Here is a 20000-nt window from a genome sequence, read left to right as displayed (position 1 = left end):
GTTAAGGATCACTCGGGAACTTGTAACAACATGAGCAACACTCATAGCAGATGTGCTTTCTTGCTTTTTTTTTTTTTCTTTTGCTTTTTTTCTTACTTTATAGTGTAAAATTCATGCCTATCTTTTATAAACCACTAATTAACAGTAATTGTGTGTGTGTGTGTGTGTGTGTGTGTGTGTGTGTGTGTGTGTGTGTGTGTGCTAAAACATCGATTGGTCAAACAAACGCAGTTTTCAAGCTGTTTATATCATGGCACGCGTGCCTTAATCAGCGATTTGTGTGTTCAATGACAGGTCAATGAAGTGGTCCTTAACTTTTGGTGAAGCATGTGTATACGCTACACAACATCTGCTTTAAAACAATCAGATAAAAAAATAAAAATAAAAAAGAGGAAATTCCTAACCAACGCATAAACCCAGCGCGCTGGTTCTCATGGCCTTGAGCACCTTCCCCATGTATGTCTAAAACATGAAGGAAGGACGTCCTTCATACAGCGAATGACTGACGACCACGCGGATGCTATGAATGACACCCGTACTGACAGACAGTACTTGACCCTTCCAAAAGGTGTCGAACGTCTCAAACCCCTCCCCCCCCCCCCCTCTCCTTCCTACCTGTGACTTTCCTCCCTCTCTCCCCGCCACCCCCACTTCAGCCCACCCAACACCCTGACCCAACACTCCCTCCCTCCTTCCTTCCCTCCCTCATCCCCCTATGTGGATGCCCAGGATTCCTTCGACCGTGAAGAAATTATTCCCTTCTGGACAATCTGGATATGTTGTACCAAGCGCAAAAAATGTGTGTGTGTGTGTGTGTGTGCGCGCGCGCGCTCGTTCGTGTGTGTGTGTGTGTGTGTGTGAAGAAATTATTCCCATCTGGAAAATCTGGATATTTTGTACCAAGCGCAAGAAATGTGTGTGTGTGTGTGTGTGTGTGTGTGTGTGTGCACGTTCGTGTGTGTGTGTGTGTGCGCGAGCGCGCAGAAATATACCGGCCCTAACACTAGAAATGATGTGTACGCATATTGAAAAGAAAAGAAAAGCCAACAAGCTCGACTTGCACCACCTTTTAGAAAACACATGACAACGGTTCTATATCAGTTGTTTTGTTTGTTTGTTGTTGTTTTTGTTGTGGTTTTTTCGTTGTTGTTGTTGCTGTTTGTTTTTGTTTTTTTTTTTTTTGTTTTTTTCTCCTTTTGTTGTTGTTGTTTGTTGTTGTTTCAGGTGGAGGGATTTCTGGTGTGGTTGGGATAGCGGTGAAGGGGGGGGGGGGGTAATCAGGAAGTGGGGAGGTTGACTGCAGCGATGTATGTGTTTTCACTGTCTTTATCTTTTATCTCCCTTTTGTTTACTGTTCGTTGCTTCTGCTTTAATTCCTCTTCAGGTGTAGGACTGGACGTTAAAGAACGTGTTCCTTACCTGTAACCCTTTTTAATAAAACAAAAATTGCATTGTCTTGCTTTGTCTTACATAATGGTTGTGCCGCTTAGGTTGTAACAAGCTATAACTGTCTTGGCTTCAATGTAGCAACAATGTTGGTTTAGCTGTAATTGGCACAGACCGTCTTGTTTCGGAAGAAGAAAAAAAAGGAGGGGGGGGGGGGTGAGCGAGGGCTGTCTATCTCTTATGTAAAGCATTCCAATATTTCAAAAGAAACGTCATAAAAAATTTTAAAAAATCTTTCAGGTTTTTGATTCTGAGATCCAATCACATTAGAGTAGTCCTATAACTCGAACATTTTAAAGGGGTTGGGTCTGGGGGTAGGGGTGCTGGAATTAAGAGGGGGGGGGGGGTACTGGGACAATGGGATAACACATAATTATGTAAACAGGGTGAAACACACTTCATCACCGTGAAACATGCATGTTTGTTGGAACCCAATAGAGGGCCTGAACGAGTCATGGTACTTACAATGCAGTTCATTCACATCACAATCAGCAAGAGAGACAGACAGACAGACAGACAGAGTAAAACAACGTTGTATTGCAATTCATCAACTGACACACACTGTGACTTACACAAGTATGAACGATGACCTGAGCAGTATCAATCTCCAGGCGTCACACCAGTAACCCCCCCCACACACACACACACACACACACACACACACACACACACACACACACACACACACACACACACACACACACACACACACACACACACACACAGAAAGAACAAAGATGAATGGCGGTCCCCTTCACTAACCAAGTCTCTCACCACCACTAACCACCACCACCATTCTTTCTCTGTCTGACAAAGAGCGCGACATGAGAAATGTCGAGGAAGTGTCTTGATGGCACGTAGTAGCTTCGGCTGCCACACCCATTGGGTGGCGCTGGGCCGTGGCGACACCAGAGGTAAGACATAAGGGACATTTTAACTGGTGAGGAATGTTGGTATATGATTCACAAAGCAAGGAAGTGGGAAATAGTGCTCAATGCTTTCCTTAAGAAACGGGTTACACACACACACACACACACACACACACACACACACACACACACACACACACACACACACACACACACACACACACACACACACAAATGAAGACAGGAGCCAACACGTCCAGCAGATTTTCCCAATATTTCGGACGATGGCTTGCCTTGGGGAGGGGGGGACTTTCATGCCAAATCGCGAGGTATAAGGGGTACAAAATACGAGTCGAAAATGGGTGAGTTAAAAATCAAATGTTAGAAATTCTCTCTCTCTCTCTCTCTCTCTCTCTCTCTCTCTCTCTCTCTCTCTCTCTCTCTCTCTCTCTCTCTCTCTCTCTCTTTCTAAGGCAAAGAGATATTTGTTTTATTGGGGAAATGGAATAAGGAAAAACATACTTTTTTTTTACACCACTATTCAGCCCTGAGAACAAAGACAAAAAGGAGAAGAAAGCAACTAACATAATGACAAAGAAACAGACAGGCAGAGACAGAGAGTGGGTATCGGAATCATAATGGCTTGTTCACGTTTAGGCCTCACGGCTGGACTATTAACCCTTTCACCGCCAAGCTCGCATTTATGCACAGACGTGGTAGAGGACCCATGTCACTGAAAGGTGGCCATTCATTGGTCTGTTGTCCATGAACCTACTGCTCTTAATGTTCGGTGGTAGGATACTGAGGCCATATTTTCTATACATCGCAGGGGGAATCCCCAGCTATTCTTAGCCACTATCTTTTCTGTGTTTATACCGCAAGGGAATTTTGTACTCTAAACTGACTGGCGGTGAAAGGGTTAAGCATAAGCAACAATAAACAACAACAAGAGAGGCAAGGCCTTCAAGACTCATTTGTGATAAATTAAGTCCCCTAGCATTAATTACAGAGTAATTTCCCTTTTTTTACTATCTGCACCAAAACGTTTGCAAAATAAATAAAAATTCCATGCTTAGCAAAAGAAGTTCCTGTTTGAACAAAAAATGATAATAATGACTCCTCCTGTTGTTGTGTCAGAATAAGAGGTCAAAGTGCCAAGTTTAGAGAATACAAAAAATATAAATATAACAGTAAATGCAGTTTGCATATAATTAGGCTTCTTTTTTTATTTTTTTTGTGCCCATCCCAGAGGTGCAATATTGTTCTAAACAAGATGACTGGAAAAAACTGAATTTTTCCTATTTTTATGCCAAATTTGGTGTCAACTGACAAAGTATTTGCAGAGAAAATGTCAATGTTAAAGTTTACCACGGACACACAGACACACACACACACACACACAGAAACAACCGAACACCGGGTTAAAACATACACTCACTTTGTTTACACAAGTGAGTCAAAAACGTTAGGCCACAGCCCTGAGTGAAGGGGATTCACATGAACATGACATGACTCAGCGAAACAACACAAGCGAACAAGAATAGTGGAGGCAACAAAACATATGTGCATTTTATGAAGTAGAAATTTCTCAAGGGAAAAAAATTTGTGCGTCATTAGCATTGCTTGACTAACATAATTAGTTTGAGCAGAGAGAGGTGTTCGTAGCATTTAGGTTTTATGAAACTTTTGACGTATGTTTCTTTGTGTTTGGCAACAAAGAATAAAATGAGCGAAACTCCCTTAAATTTCACGACACAAACGACTAATTAAATAACTGGCACTAAACGCTTTGTATGTAAAATGATGCAGCGTCAATTTTGATATTCATAATTCAAATCTCGTTATAGCAGCAGATAAGGTTTCTTAAAAAAAAATGGCCGGTTACACAACAGAAAGTATTATACACATTAAATCTATTCCTAGCATGAATGTGATCACACCATGTATGCGCATTTCAGATCCAGGAATACTACTGGTTGTATCTGACAGTCAATATGTTTAACGAATAAACAGACTGAATTATTGATTAATGTTGTAACCTGTGAACGTAGATGAAAACGTACCAAGGGAAGCAACTACAATCAGACAGTGTTTATAATATAGTATGGGTGTACTCCCTTGCATATATCCTGTCGGAGTTGCCTGTAGGGTGAGAAAATAATTATCCCAGTGAACGAACTGAAGATGAGGACGACTTTTCATTAATGAAAATATAAGCGTAACACACACACACACACACACACACACACACACACACACACACACACACACATGCATACGCGTATCCTAACATTCACACACACACACACACACACACACACATACACACACGCATACACATACACACACAGTACATACAAATATGCATACATGAGAAACGCGCATGCACTCATGCGCATACGCTTATACATTCACACACACACACACACACACACACACACACACACACACACGCCGGAGCGCCTGCACACGTCAGCTCGCAAGCACTCATGCAAGCACAGCACGCACATCTAAACAAACACATATGCTCTCTCTCTCTCTCTCTCTCTCTCTCTCTCTCTCTCTCTCTCTCTCTCTCTCTCTCTCTCTCTCTCTCTCTCTCTCAGTCTCTATTTCATTCATCATCTAATAAATTTGTTCATGGCCTACCCCTTTTATCGCGGGCCGGAGACCTAACAAATAAACCATTGTCCTGTCCTGTTTTGTCTTGTCTTGTCTTCTCTCTCTCTCTCTCTCTCTCTCTCTCTCTCTATCTATCTATCTATCTATCTATCTATCTATCTATCTCTCTCTCTCTCCCTGTCTCTCTCTCTCTCTTTCTCTCTATTCCAGCTATTAAAGGGCGATAACCCACCCACAGCAATGATGTGAGCGGGAAGCATAACTGCCAGACGCTGCCTAGAAAGATGGGCTCGTTCCTCACTCTCTCAGTGTGTGTGTGTGTGACTCACCCGGCATGGCTGACCCAGAGAGAAAGCCGCTCTATGCATGCACACACATACATTCCATCAAAAACACTGCCAGGTAAAAATGGGGCTTCGGGTGTGTGGGAGTGGGGGGGGGGGCGGTGGGGGGGGGAGGGGGGGGGGGCGGTGGGGGGGAAGGGGAGGGGGTTGTCGGGGGAGGGGGGGTGGTAGAAGTTGGGTAGCAGGGCTAGGGAACAGAAAGCTTGGCTTTTTTTTTAGGGGGGGGGAGATGGGGATGGGGGGAGGGGGGTGGTGATGGGAAGGGAGGTGGAATGTTGGTGGAGAAAGGTAAGGGAGAGAGGGGATGGAGGCAGGGAGGGGGGGGGGATGGAGGCAGGGAGGGGGGGAGGGAGAGGTGGATATAGGGATGGGGTGGGGTGGATGGATAGGGAGGTGGGGGGGGGAGGGAGTGAGCAGGTGGAGATGGGGAGGGAGGGAGGGAGGGGTGGAGATAGGAAGGGTGGGGGTGGGGGAAAGGGAGTGGTGGGGAGGGAGAGGGAAGGGTGGAGAAAGGGGGAGGGTTGGGGAGGTAGGTGGGGGAGAGAGGGGGTGGATAGAAGATGAAGGACAAGTAGGCGGACAGAAAAGGCTAACTCACATTTATGATTCATATCAGCTTGGATATGTGTGTCTGTCTGTATGTCTGTAACTCTGTGTGTGTGTGTGTGTGTGTGTGTGTGTGTGTGTGTGTGTGTGTGTGTGTCTGTGTCTGTGTGTGTGTGTGTGTGTGTGTGTCTGTGTCTGTGTGTGTGTGTGTGCACGGTGGAGGGTAGGGAAGGGTGGGAAAGGGGAGGGAGGGGTGGAGATAGGAAGGGGGGAGGTGGTGGGGAGTGGTGGGGAGGGGGGGGAGATAGGAAGGGGGGAGGGGGGGGGGGAGGGAGGGGGGAGATAGAGAAGGGAAGGTAGGGACGGGGAGGTAGGAGGGGGGAGGTGAAGATGGGGGAGAGGGGTGGGAGTTGGAGATAGGAAGGGGAGAGGGAGGGGGGAAGGGAGTGTGTGGAAATGAGATGAAGGACAAGTAGGCAGACAGAAAAGGCTCAGTAACTCACATTTACGATTCATATCAGCTTGGATGTGTGTGTCTATCTGTATGTCTCTATGAGTCTATGCATGTAATTCTCTGTGTGTGTGTGTGTGTGTGTGTGTGTGTGTGTGTGTGTGTGTGTGTGTGTGTGTGTGTGTGTGTGTGTGTGTGTGTGTGTGTGTGTGTGTGTGTGTGTGTGTGTGCACGGATGCACACGCACATATATTTGCACTAAATACTAACGGTAGCAAACAAATTGAGCACCATACAATGAAATGCATGCGACACAATGCAACACAATACGATGTGATGAAACGTGTAATGCAGCAGAGCACGGTATAGTATAGTATAGTATAGTATAGTATAGTATAGTATAGTATAGTATAGTATAGTATACTTGGTCCGTTATAAGACAGTTCAGTACACACCCCAACACAGTACTGACAGCCGATACAGACCAGCAGAGAACCACACGCGACACATCGCAATTGAATACAACACAGTACAATAAAGTGCAGTACAACGCAATGCATTATAAATATATTACAATGCAACCGGCATAGCACAATACAATACAGTACAGTGCAACATAACACAGTACAATACATTACACCGCAACGTGATACAATACAGCACAAAACAGCACATAAATATGATTGTCCGTCAGAACGGCAGAGGAGGCAACTGCTGTCCCGACTACCTGGGCTAGAGTTTGTGATTATATTGAACGTATGTCTTGCCAAAGATATATCCCGACTTTATCGGACAAGAGTGCTTTAGGACAGTCGCCGTTGGGATGCTCCCAAAAGGCCAGCTGCTGCAGCACCAAGAGCCAGAACAAACTTCCCAGTTAGAGTCAAAGTCCTTCACAAAAGACTTGGCTGTGAATGAATTCAGTACAGTTCAGTACAATTCAGTACATTACAACACACAGTACAATGCAGCATACCACAGAGAGGAAGGTGGCAGAATGGTTAACTCTCTCCATACGAACGGCGAAAGAGACGACGTTAACAACGTTTCACCCCAATTACCATCATCAAAATATTGCAGGCGGAAGGCTCTTATTCTGAAGAGGTGAATGTTGACAAAGGATACCACAATTCTGACGACGGAAGCTAAAGGTTGGGTCATTCAGACACCCACTGGACATCCGAGGGGTCTGTGTAGAGGAGAAGAGAGGACTGGCCGTACTGTGTGAGTTAAGTGGCCTATCTGCTAACAGAGTGTCCGTGAGGGTCTGGGATCCATTCCCGCTTTCGCCCTTTCTCCCAAGTCTGACTGGAAAATCAAACTAATCGTCTAGTTAATCGGTGCAGTGAGACGAAAAACCGAGGTCCCGTGTGCAGCACGCACCTGGCCCGCGCACTGAAAAAAGAACCCACGTGTTTTCCTCTGACAAAAATTCTGGACAGTGTAAATCCACTCTGTTAGAAACTGACACAAAATAAGTATGCTGCTGTCAGGCATCTGCCTACTAGTAGCAGATGTGGTGTGACGTATATGGAACTGTCCGAACACAGTGACGCCCCCTTGAGAAAATGAAACCTGAATCTGAAGCAGGCCACAACACAAAGCAACGCAGCAGAACGGAATGCAGGACAGAACAATACAACACAGAAAAGCGCAACGATCTGATCGAATTCTTTTTTCTTTTCTTTTTTTCTTGTCTTCTTTTTTTCTTTTTTTTTGTGAGGGGTTGGGGTGGGGTGGGGGAGCTGAACGGCCGAACGAATGAAACAAGAAACAATTCAAACTATGCACGAAACACTAGCAACCTAACCAGATTGTTATCCCACCCTATCCCCCACCCCATCCCCTAGTACCCCCGTGTCTCAAACTCTCCTGGCTCTCTTCCCAGTGAAATCCAGTTATCTGCTTGTTGTTGCCCCGCTGGCCGGGTCGTTGTTCCGTGTGGCGGTAAATCGTCCGTCCCTCTCCGGATGGGTGAAGTGTCGGTGCGATGCCTGCACCACGGACAGCTTCCCGTACTCCCTGTGGTGTTGCTGCACGCCGCCATGGGCCGCTGCCAGACAAAATAAAACGGGGGTGAGCGTGGGGGGTGGGGGGGGAGGGGGAGGGGTGTCCCAGAAATGTTAACTGTATTTGTTTGAGGAATGCTGGCACTTGCTTATATTAGTTATCCATCTGTCTGTCTATATTACTTGTCCCATCTGTCTGTCTGATTATTTATTGTGCCTATGATGAATGTGAAACTGCTTTGCCCCTTTGCGACTCAAAGGCCGAGGGGAGGGGGAGGGGGGTAGGGAGAGTCTTTAACCCCTTGACTGCTGCTGTTAAATGTGTACGGCAGTGAAGGGCTGTCACTTCACTGAGATAAGATCGGGAACACAAGTCAACATGCCAGCCATCATTCTTTATTTGGACTTGTTTCTCCTGTGGTTATGTTTCTCCTATGGTTATGTTTCTCCTATGGTTATGTTTCTCCGGTGGTTATGTTTCTCCTGTGGTTATGTTTCTCCTGTGGTTATGTTTCTCCTATGGTTATGTTTCTCCTATGGTTATGTTTCTCCTATGGTTATGTTTCTCCTATGGTTATGTTTCTCCTATGGTTATATCACCTTTAAAGTTCAGCAAAATCAATCAAATCACTGAAAAGTTTACACAAAGGAATCCAAGTTACAACTGATGCCAGTCTGAACTTATTTCACGAAGGTTCAGCAGGGAAGGGGTTAATCATGAACTGATGTTGTTTATTCTTGTGCAATGACTAAAGCCATAGCCGTGTGGCTGGTGGGTTAAGGGCGGGGATGTTTCCGATCTCCTGGGTCAACAGATGTGCATGCCTGATAGTACCTGAACCCCCTCCGTGTGTATACGTATGCACATCAAATGTGCACGTTAAAGATCTCGTAATAAATGTCAGCTTACGGTTGGTTATGGAAACAAGAACATGCCCAGCATGCACACCACTGAATATAGAGCATGGCTGTCCACGTGACGGGGTAGAATAGTCAAGCACGTAAAAGCCCATTCATATATGGAAGGTACGTGGGAGCTGCAGCCCACAGACGCAGAAAAAAGAATTTATTTGCGATAGGTCAGCAACTGGCTTGTCCTCTATCTCAAGGGGAGAACAATCTTTCATCGCGAAGTTCTTGGAGACCAGAAAACAGTTATTCTCCCAATGAATGGTCAGTCAGTCTTACCTGTTGTCCCACTAATTGTATCCGCACACTAAACTAGGGTAGTGGGTGTATCAGTACAGTTATAAATGGTACCCCCATCCACCACAAAACAAAAAAAAAAAAAAAAAAAAAAAATGTATCCGGCTTTGCGGGAAGCGTGTGTGTAACAGACATCGAGTAACGTAAACAATGTAGAGTTAAGCTGACTCGGTTCGTTCCTTCTTTTGTTTAACGTCTACCCACAGTTGTGATTTTAGACGAAAACCTTCCCCACCCCAACCATGCCTGAAGTCATCACTACTTTCCTTTTTCCTCTCTCCTTAATTAGCAGGGCGGGGGGGGGGGGGGGAGAATATAAACAAATTACAACAAACTAACCGGTCAACCAGAAAAAAACCGGTGGCCGACAGAAACTGATCAGAGAGCAAAAACGATTTTGATGAATAATGCATAGACTGTCCAAAGAAAACGTTCGGATCAGAGTTCGACCTTCACCTCAGAGTAATGTAATTTGCGACGTGGTCCAGCTTGTCAAAGCCTCAATCCTGACTGCATGAGAAAATGACGTCATGATACAGACCTCCGCTTTTAACTGCATGGATCCGCGGTGGTGCAATGTGTCATTCGCTTACTGATCAACGCAAAGTGGGCTGATACTAGTGAGTCTTCACGTGTCACAACTTCGACTTGCTTGGGTGTCGTGGAGCACGCAAAGTGGACTAATACTGGTGAGTCTTCACGTGTCAGAACTTCGACTTGCTTGGGTGTCGTGGAGCACGCAAAGTGGGCTGATACTGGTGAGTCTTCACGTGTCAGAACTTCGACTTGCTTGGGTGTCGTGGAGCACGCAAAGTGGGCTGATACTAGTGAGTCTTCACGTGTCAGAACTTCGACTTGCTTGGGTGTCGTGGAGCACGCAAAGTTGGCTGATACTGGTGAGTCTTCACGTGTCAGAACTTCGACTTGCTTGGGTGTCGTGGAGCACGCAAAGTGGGCTGATACTGGTGAGTCTTCACGTGTCAGAACTTCGACTTGCTTGGGTGTCGTGGTGCACGCAAAGTGGACTAATACTGGTGAGTCTTCACGTGTCACAACTTCGACTTGCTTGGGTGTCGAGGAGAACGCAAGCTTCAAAAGAATCCTTCCTGTTGTTGCCGTGTCTTCTCGCTGTCTCCCTCTTTTCTGTTTCTGTCTACCTGTCTCTGCACATTTTCAAAATAAACTCCCTTTTTTTTTGTCTCAATGTGAGATTTATATTTACTTTTTTTTCACGCAGGAGGTGGGAGCTTACATTTATGTTCTTTATGTGCTGTTTACACATTATGTCTAAGTATTGTAAACGTGTAATGACAATCTTACTAAAAACGTAATAGGATGCATAGAAAGAACATTTTGAATACATATAATCCGGACTGAGTAAGATAGTAATAAAGGATCAGCACCCAAAATACCTCCTGAACTTCGTGCAGAGTATGAAATGGGCACAAATTTCGGGTTAAAAAACTGTACATGCTGCCGTCGTTTACACGCGCGCACACACGCACGCACATGTACAGAAAGTCTGATTGTGAGGGATAAACATTGGAAACAAAGATATGGGGATAGAAAGAAAGAAATTGAGAGGGTGAGAGGGGGGGGGGAGAGGAGAGAGACACACACACAGAGACACAAAGAGAGAGACAGAGAGCACATTCAAAAATTACAACAGAAATATACTGACACAGATCAGAACAACTACGTATTTGCCAAACAATAAGACTGGATCCAACAAACCTAACTAACCTATCCAGTCTGCATAAAATGCTCACACATGCCACGTTCTCCTCAGCAGAAAACAAAGTGAAGTACCAATGGTTGGCTGAAATGATTAAGCATCAGCGACTTAATTCAACTCTTCTATTCCCTCACATTATAAACACATACGCTCGCACAGACATATCCATTTACACGTTCACGCATACTCGCTTTTACGAGCATACACGAACAAAGACACAAGAAAGGTGTGCGCAGAGACGGAGAGTGAAAGAGACATAGACCAAAGAGCCTTTTTCCACAGAAGTTCACGTTGTTTGGGCACAGAGAGAGCCAACCAGCCAGCCAGCCAGACAGACAGACGGACGGATACAGAGCAACGCAGTTATTATTAGTGAAATGATTTGCATATGCGTGCATCGGCAGTGAACTTGCGTTGTAAGAGGGAATTATTGCGAGAGATGAATGCGCGTGCTAACATGTGAACATACGTGAACATTATGTATATATGTGTATAAGACATATGCTTGTGATGTTTATCACACATATAGCATATAGTTTTTTTGTTAGTATGTAGTTTGTTTGTTTTTCAGATCTACTTTCTCTTTCTTTACTGAGAGCTTGATGCAAAAAAAAAAGTTATTTAATGTCGCATCTGAAAATATAATTTTGACTTTGACAAAGAGTTTAGGCAAACAGATCAGCAGTTACTAACAACCTTGATAATAAACCTTCATTTTGAGTTTGACAAAGTGTTATTACGCAAACAAATCTGTTGTCACTAACAAGCTTGATAATAACTTAACCTTCGTTTTGACTTTGACTTTGACAAAGAGTTATTACGCAAGCAAATTTGTTGTCACTAACAACCTTGATAATAACTTAACCTTCGTTTTGACTTTGACAAAGAGTTATTACGCGAACAGATCAGTAGTCACTAAAGTACCATGACAATGACTAGACCTTCATTTCTCCTTGAGGAGCACAGCGCAGACCCCCGCTGCCATCCATCACTCACTGAGCGTCCTCTGGCTGGCAGCAGAGTCTGGCTGTCTCCCAAGTCAGCTGGATGCTTTTGGTTCCTCTGTCTGCCACGTCCCCGGTTCAGCTCGGGACACCCTCAGTTCGTTTTCATCCACAGCTGATGACGATAACAAACAGCAGTGGAAATGATAACTGCACAGTGATGATCAGGAAGCAGCCGGAGAGGAAGAAGGGGGAGGAGAAGGAGATAGTGATGATGATAACATGCAGTCTACATGACGTGACCAAGTCAGATTGGAACTAAATATAAGCACTTGCATTCATTTATATATGCGGTCCACCGGTAGCCTTGCCGCCCCATCCCCCTTCAACCTCCCTCCTCTCTCCGTATCCCCGCCCCAACCCTCCTCTCCGCCCCCCGCCCCCTCCCCTCCCACCGATCAGTGTGAATACTGGGTCTAATTAGTTCTCCCAGAAGTTAGAGATCATCTGTTTGCATTTGTGCATGTTGAGGTCCAAACTGTTCCAACAGTACCATTCAGATAAGTGTTCCACGTCCGCTTTGTTTTCTGTATCGCCGTCATTTTCATCGAAGACAGCTGACTCATCTGCAAATTTCACGAGCCTTGGAACGGTTGCTCATTGACTGGAGGGTACGATTCATCCGGTCGGAATAGTGCGACCCTCGCAGCCGTGCGACCGCAATGATAAAAAACAGAAGTGTTTCAGTTGTCACAAACTTGGCCATCCTAAGCCTGAATACACAGTAAGCAGAAGACTTGCGCAGCATCCAGCAAAAGGGACTACTCACGCAGGCGGTAAGCGCTGTATTGATGTATAGGTCAATGGGGCCAGATTGCTGCTGGATGGGCTACAAGTGGAGTGATGGCCTAGACGTAACGCGTCCGCCTAGGAAGCGAGAGAATCTGAGCGCGCTGGTTCGAATCACGGCTCAGCCGCCCGGATATTTTCTCCCCCTCCACTAGACCTTGAGTGGTGGTCTGGACGCTAGTCATTCGGATGAGACGATAAACCGAGGTCCCGTGTGCTAGCATGCACTTAGCGCACGTAAAAGAACCCACGGCAACAAAAGGGTTGTTCCTGGCAAAATTCTATAGAAAAATCCACTTCGGTAGGAAAAACAAATAAAACTGCACGCAGGAAAAAATACAAAAAAATGGGTGGCGCTGTAGTATAGCGACGCGCTCTCTCTGGGGAGAGCAGCCCGAATTTCACACAGAGAAATCTGTTGTGATAAAAAGAAATACAAATACATCTAACAACCCCCAAAGAAGTGAGCAGCGACAGATTGAGGGCAGAAATTTAATGTCACGAGTCTTGGCTCTTCAACACGATGATCGCAGTCACAAATCTGGCCACCCTTTCGCTTCGTCAAATTTCTGCACTCAGCTCTTTCAGATTTGGCCTTCAGAACCTGTCTCTTTACAAATCACTGCCCACCCCTCTCCCCTCTTTCCGACCTACAGTATCTCCAGTTTTCTACAATTTATGTATGAAGAAGGTTTATCTTTCATCCCTCTGAAGGTATGCATGTGTACTGGTTAAAGGTTTTAGTGCCTATTTATCATCATTGTTGTCTTATTTATTTATTTTATTTATTTATCTATCTATTTATTTATTTTATTTTCATTATTATTATTATTATTTATTTATTATATTATCATTATTTAGTTAGTTATTTAGATATTTTATTTTATTTTATTTATTTGTTCTCAAGGCCTGACAAAGCGCGTTGGGTTACGCTGCTGGTCAGGCATCTGCTTGGCAGATGTGGTGTAGCGTATATGGATTTGTCCGAACGCAGTGACGCCTCCTTGAGCTACTGAAAGTGAAACTGAATCTGGTGAAAACGCTTTAGTTTGTCTCGATGCCCCATGAGGCACGTGAAATAAACTGTCTGTCGTGCCTTGCCTGACCTTGCCTCTGCACAAGATTCGGTGCAATACAAATATAATTAATATTAGTCACGAAAGACAAACCGAGGCAGGTTACAGTGACATTGTGTTCCAAGGACATTGTGCCCCCACATAATCGCACTGTGCGGAAGCGGCACACTCCACACAGCTAATACAAGAGCTAAACCTGACTTGTAGCTCGAAGCAACACGGTGAACGGTGCGCACCCAGCACTAAAACCTTGGGAAAACACCTCGTGTTACAAGTGAAAAGAGAAGCCCTTTTCCTGGTGATCCACAAACTGGGCTAATCACGGAGATGGGAACACCCGTTACCGAGCTTGAAAGAGAACTGAAGAAGTCCCGTGCAGAAAGAGAAATAAAAACTACACGATGAACTGAACAACCTCACGATCTTAAAACACAATAAAACAACAACAAAAAAGACAATATTTTTGAAGCCTCCATTCAGAGAATCCTGTAGAACTTTTGCCAATCGCCATTGCAAAGTGGTTCACATCACGAACTGACGATTTAAGGAGGTCGTGGGTTGGGGTCCCATTAGCATAAGAAGCATATCATTGTGGAATCGATTTGTCCTTGGTTAGCTCTTGCTCCGAAATGATGGGTGCTGGTTTGGAGACACTGTGACCGCCAGTCGAAAGACACCCATTTCATCCACGCGTCTTCGATAGAGCTGCTCAATTTTAGTGACTCGCTCTGTTGGGTACCCTCTCTGTCACAACCTGAAAACGGGAAAGAGGGGCCAATAAATGTTTGGCTTGAGCCAACAATCCGAACGCCACTGGATCATAAGGAGGACGTGCAATCTAGGATTCCAGTACCTCTTCCCGCTGAACCCTGTGGTGCGTCCCACAAAGATTTTAGTCTTCTTCTTCTTCTTCTGCGTTCGTGGGCTGCAACTCCCACGTTCACTCGTATGTACACGAGTGGGCTTTTACGTGTATGACTGTTTTTACCCCGCCATGTAGGCAGCCATACTCCGTTTTCGGGGGTAATCTTAGTCTTGTCGTCTGTGTGGATGGCAGCATGCCTTTCACCACAACGTCAGCTGACAGACGGACCAGACCTTTTGCAGACTGACTCCTCTGTGGACCAAACATTTGCCGCTATCTGTGAAAATAATAGCAAAAGCTTAAGATATCATTTACATCCAATCAAAAAAGATACATATTCGTAAGAGGTCAGTTTCGAGCCGTACCACCTCAACCACATGAATGAAACGTCTCTTCTGGTAGCGCCATTATGGAGCTCTAAAAACATGGAATGAGTACATGCTCGTTGATACGCCTGTGTTTTCGTCGTGAATGTGAACTGCGTTTTGTTCGTTGACTCTCTTGATACAGAGATGCCTGTTTCAGGATAAACTTGTTTTTTTCTGTAAACAACTTTTTGTTGGAGGTTACTTTTTCTTTCGTTTCATTTCTGTTTTGTCGCTGTGTGCCTACAACTCGAGTTCCAGACTTACGGTAAAAAGGGGTCATGTTTTTTGTTTGTTTGCTTGTTTGTTTAGAACTAATGTGTGGCTATAAGTATTATATTTCTTTCGTTTCGGGTGTGCTATAACGTTTATAATTCTATGAATGAAAAGCGTTATTTTGATAATGTACTGTCACGTTATCCTGTCACCCACAAGCCAGTTTTTCTTGTATTTTCATGAGGGTATTAAGCTTGACTGATTGATTGACTGGTTGATTCATTCAGTCAGTCATCCATTCATTTTAAGGAAGTGTGGCTAAACCATGCTTTGTCAAAAGACACGGAGTCAGCTGGATTAACGTTATAAAGAGCTAATGACCTCCACAGCTGTCCGTCCAGGAAAAGTGCGCTGGTGTGTATAAGAACTGCACCACCACGCAGATGAGAGGAACTAACACTGAAATGTGTTGGATTCCCTCACACTGTGGGCTTATTTCTAATGAACGTGCAGATCATCTTGCAAAACGTGGAGCGAAGAACGCTTTAAATGCAATTGAACTTCCTCATCGTTTATCATCATCTGAAATGTGTAATATTGTTGAAAGAAATATGCTAAATTCCTTTATGTCTTTAGAAGTTAACAGCTCTGCCTTATTAAACGCTAAAAGAACTGGCAAGGCTGTTAAGAGCATGGCATTTATGTTATTACTAAATGCCCCATACACAAAATATTGTAAAAATATTGAATGCATTTGCAAGGGACGTTAAACGGTAAAGCACGTTTTAATCCGCTGTTTAGAAATGAAACCTTTTTTGCCTCCAGAAATTACGGAACACGTGTTACCCGTTAGTTTTGTTTTTGTTGTTGTTGTTGTTTTTCTTTTTTTCTTCTTTTTTGTTGTTGAAAAAGTTACATATTTCAAAATGTTCTTTATTAAAGTTAGCTGGTTATGTGTTGAATAGTCCAGTTTGTTGTTTATTGTAGGTCCCCACATCAACCATCTTTTCAAATAATATTCTACAGAAGTAGTGCATACAATATTTGATCATTGATTAATTTTTTGTCCTAATCCCGCTTCCCCCACCCCACCGCCCTCTCACACACACCCTTCCAATATGTTTTTCTTTCTCCAGTCACTGACACTCACCTCTTCATTTTACATTTTGTACTCCATCTTTTCCACATTCTGTTCTCTCTCTCTCTCTCTCTCTCTCTCTCTCTCTCTCTCTCTCTCTCTCTCTCTCTCTCTCTCTCTCTCTCTCTCTCTTCTTTTCTTTTCTTTTCCTTAGTCCCCACCCCCCACACCCCTCCACCTCAACCGCCCCCTTTTCATTTGAATATACAGAAATGATGATTTCTATTTAATAATAACAATCATCATCATCATCATAGAAATGATAATAATCCAAATGATAATAATACAATTAATAATATCATTTACTTTCAGTCTAATATCATCATCTTAGATGAGCAGACTATAAATAAATAAACGAAACGATAACGAAAATCATTATTTTACGATCAACAAGTACAGTGACTTTGGAAATGAACAGAACAATGACACAACGTGATGCCAAAGACTTCAGCTCGCACGCAGGCCACTAAAAAGTAGGCTACAGAGGAATCGAAGCCAGAGACTTTGCTTAAGTGGACTCACGGGATGGCAAGCGCCAAGCGATAATACTGAAACTGTGTACCCTTGGGTTATATTCAGGAACGAAACTAATTGTTCGCTTTGTGATATTTTGATATTCTTGTTCATGTGTAGTTAACTTGCCCCAGTAACCTCTGTTGCTGGCGGTGTTTTTGAGTAGATCTTTTTCTTGCAATTATCTCCTGACCCCAAGGATGTATCCTGTACACGATTTCAGGCACACGTGTGTACTGGAATAAACTGTGCAAATTCACACACCTACGCACACACGCACATTCGTACATCCCATACCGACCAATGCACGAGCAAGTACGCACTCAGACGTGCAGGCATATGTTCACGAACTCTCTGTTTCTGTCTCTTTCTGTCTCTATCTGTCTCTGTCGCTGTCTCTCTCTCTCACTTCACACGCGCACACACAGACTACTTACACACACACACACACACACACACACACACACACACACACACACGTACACGCACACACACACAAACCACGCACACACCACACACACAAACCACACACACACACACACACACACACACACACACACACACACACACACACACACACACACACACACACACACACACACACACACACACACACACACACCACACACGCACACGCACACACACACACACACACACACACACACACACACACACACACACGAGCAAGACTGTTCCTCAGACACTCCGTTTCCCAGCAGCACAAAACCAACGAAACAGCTTCTCATTACTAACGTGCCTGTGCCAAATGTGCACAGTAGATAGGATTACCATTTCAACACAATTACCTTCACCCAGTCAACACCACACCAAGTGGTACAGATTCGCCGTGAAGGCGGGAAATCGCTGTGTTTGGTGCCTTCCGTTTTCGCCGCAAAAGACACCATACACGCCAAATTGCCGTATTATTTTCTGCTCCGTTCTGATCAACTTCGTAATAGGAAATTCCACTTTAACGTTAAAGAGTTTGATACTTCGGGGTTTTATCCAGATAACTTAGCAGGTTTTACCCATGCTTTTGCTTGTTTGGTTGCGCTTGAATTTGACTTGCAAAACAGCTTACGCGCTGAGAAAGAAACAGCAAGATAAAAGGAAACAATAGAAGAGAGGGTGGGTGGAGACATTGGTAGATAGATAGATAAAGAGAGAGAGACAGACAGACAGACAGATTCATTCATTCATTCACAGACAGAAAGATAGATAGATAGATTCATTCATTCATTCATAGACGGAAAGATAGATAAATTCATTCATAGATAGATAGATAGTTATTCATTCATTTATAGATAGACAGACAGATAGATAGATTCATTCATTCATTCATTCATACACAGATAGATTGATAGAGACATAGATACATACACAGATACATAGATAGATTCATTCATTCATAGATCAGTAGATTCATTCATTCATTCATTCATACATACATACATAGATTCATTCATTCATTCATTCATAGATAGATAGACAGATTCTGTTCGGCCTTGTGGTCAGATCGTTGACTCTCGCACTGTTGGAAAAAAACACATATAAAATAAAACCCAAAACCCCTTCCCTCAGAAAAGTTTGTTGTTTTTTTTAATGAAAAGAATAGAAAAAAGAAAGAGAGGAAAAGACCATGAACGACAGAGAAAAAAGAAAGGAGACTGCTTTTCATTCACACACAGCAAAGACCGTACGTCAGTACGCCGGCGGTCTTCCCATTCACTAAATAAAGATTTTCTGATGAAGAGATGAAAACATGATTTACAAAATACCAATGAGATCAAATGAAACAATTTAAAATGAACACGACAACAAAAACACACCTAAAACATACCTAATTCAACAAAACCAAACAGAACGAAACCAAACCCAAATTGGCCAATTTATTTTTTTTAATGATGAAATCAATAATAGATATCAAAGGCTGGTTTATGGAAATGTTAGGGTAAATCGAAATAAATGTATGGGTGAACAAATAGATAATTGAATAAATGAATAAATAAGTAAATAAATAAATAAATGACCAAACCAAAACATCAGCGTGGAAAATCGCTCGCCAGACAATCTCTAAGTGCAGCGCACAGCCACGTTTCAGTCTCTGGCCCTTCACATCAATCAACCAATCAATCAGCGCAAAACAGTTTCATTCAGAGAGCAAGCCACTGAACGCTGACGTTTATTTAGCCAAAACGTACCACGTGTTTATGCCATTACCTCTCCAAGGAGCACCAGTATACCTGCTGAAAACGCAGCAATTACTAGGCCTGGGCTGCTGTACTAACCACCAGCAAAAGCTTCTGTTTTTCTTTCTTTTTCTGTTTTTTTCCCTGGTGCGTTACGGGTTTCTAAAAGTAGAAGTGAGGGTAAATACCTTGGTGGGGAGGAAAAGATGGGCTGATAGATCACGATTCGCGGCTTTCGCAAGGTAAGGAAACTTCTTCTTCTTCTTCTGCGTTCACTCGTAGGCACACGAGTGGGCTTTTACGTGTATAACCGTTTTTACTCCGCCATGTAGGCAGCCATACTCCGTTTTCGGGGGTGTGCATGCTGGGTATGTTCTTGTTTCCATAACCCACCGAACGCTGACATGGATTACAGGATCTTTAACGTGCGTATTTGATCTTATGCTTGCATATACACACGAAGGGGGTTCAGGCACTAGCAGGTCTGCACATATGTTGACCTGGGACATCGTAAAGATCCCCACCCTTTACCCACCAGGCGCCGTCACCGTGATTCGAACCCGGGACCCTCAGATTGACAGTCCAACGCTTTAACCACTCGGCTATTGCGCCCGTCG

Source organism: Babylonia areolata, chromosome 2 (genome assembly GCF_041734735.1).
Source record: "Babylonia areolata isolate BAREFJ2019XMU chromosome 2, ASM4173473v1, whole genome shotgun sequence".
NCBI lineage: Eukaryota > Metazoa > Mollusca > Gastropoda > Neogastropoda > Buccinidae > Babylonia > Babylonia areolata.
This window is presented reverse-complemented; position numbering follows the sequence as displayed.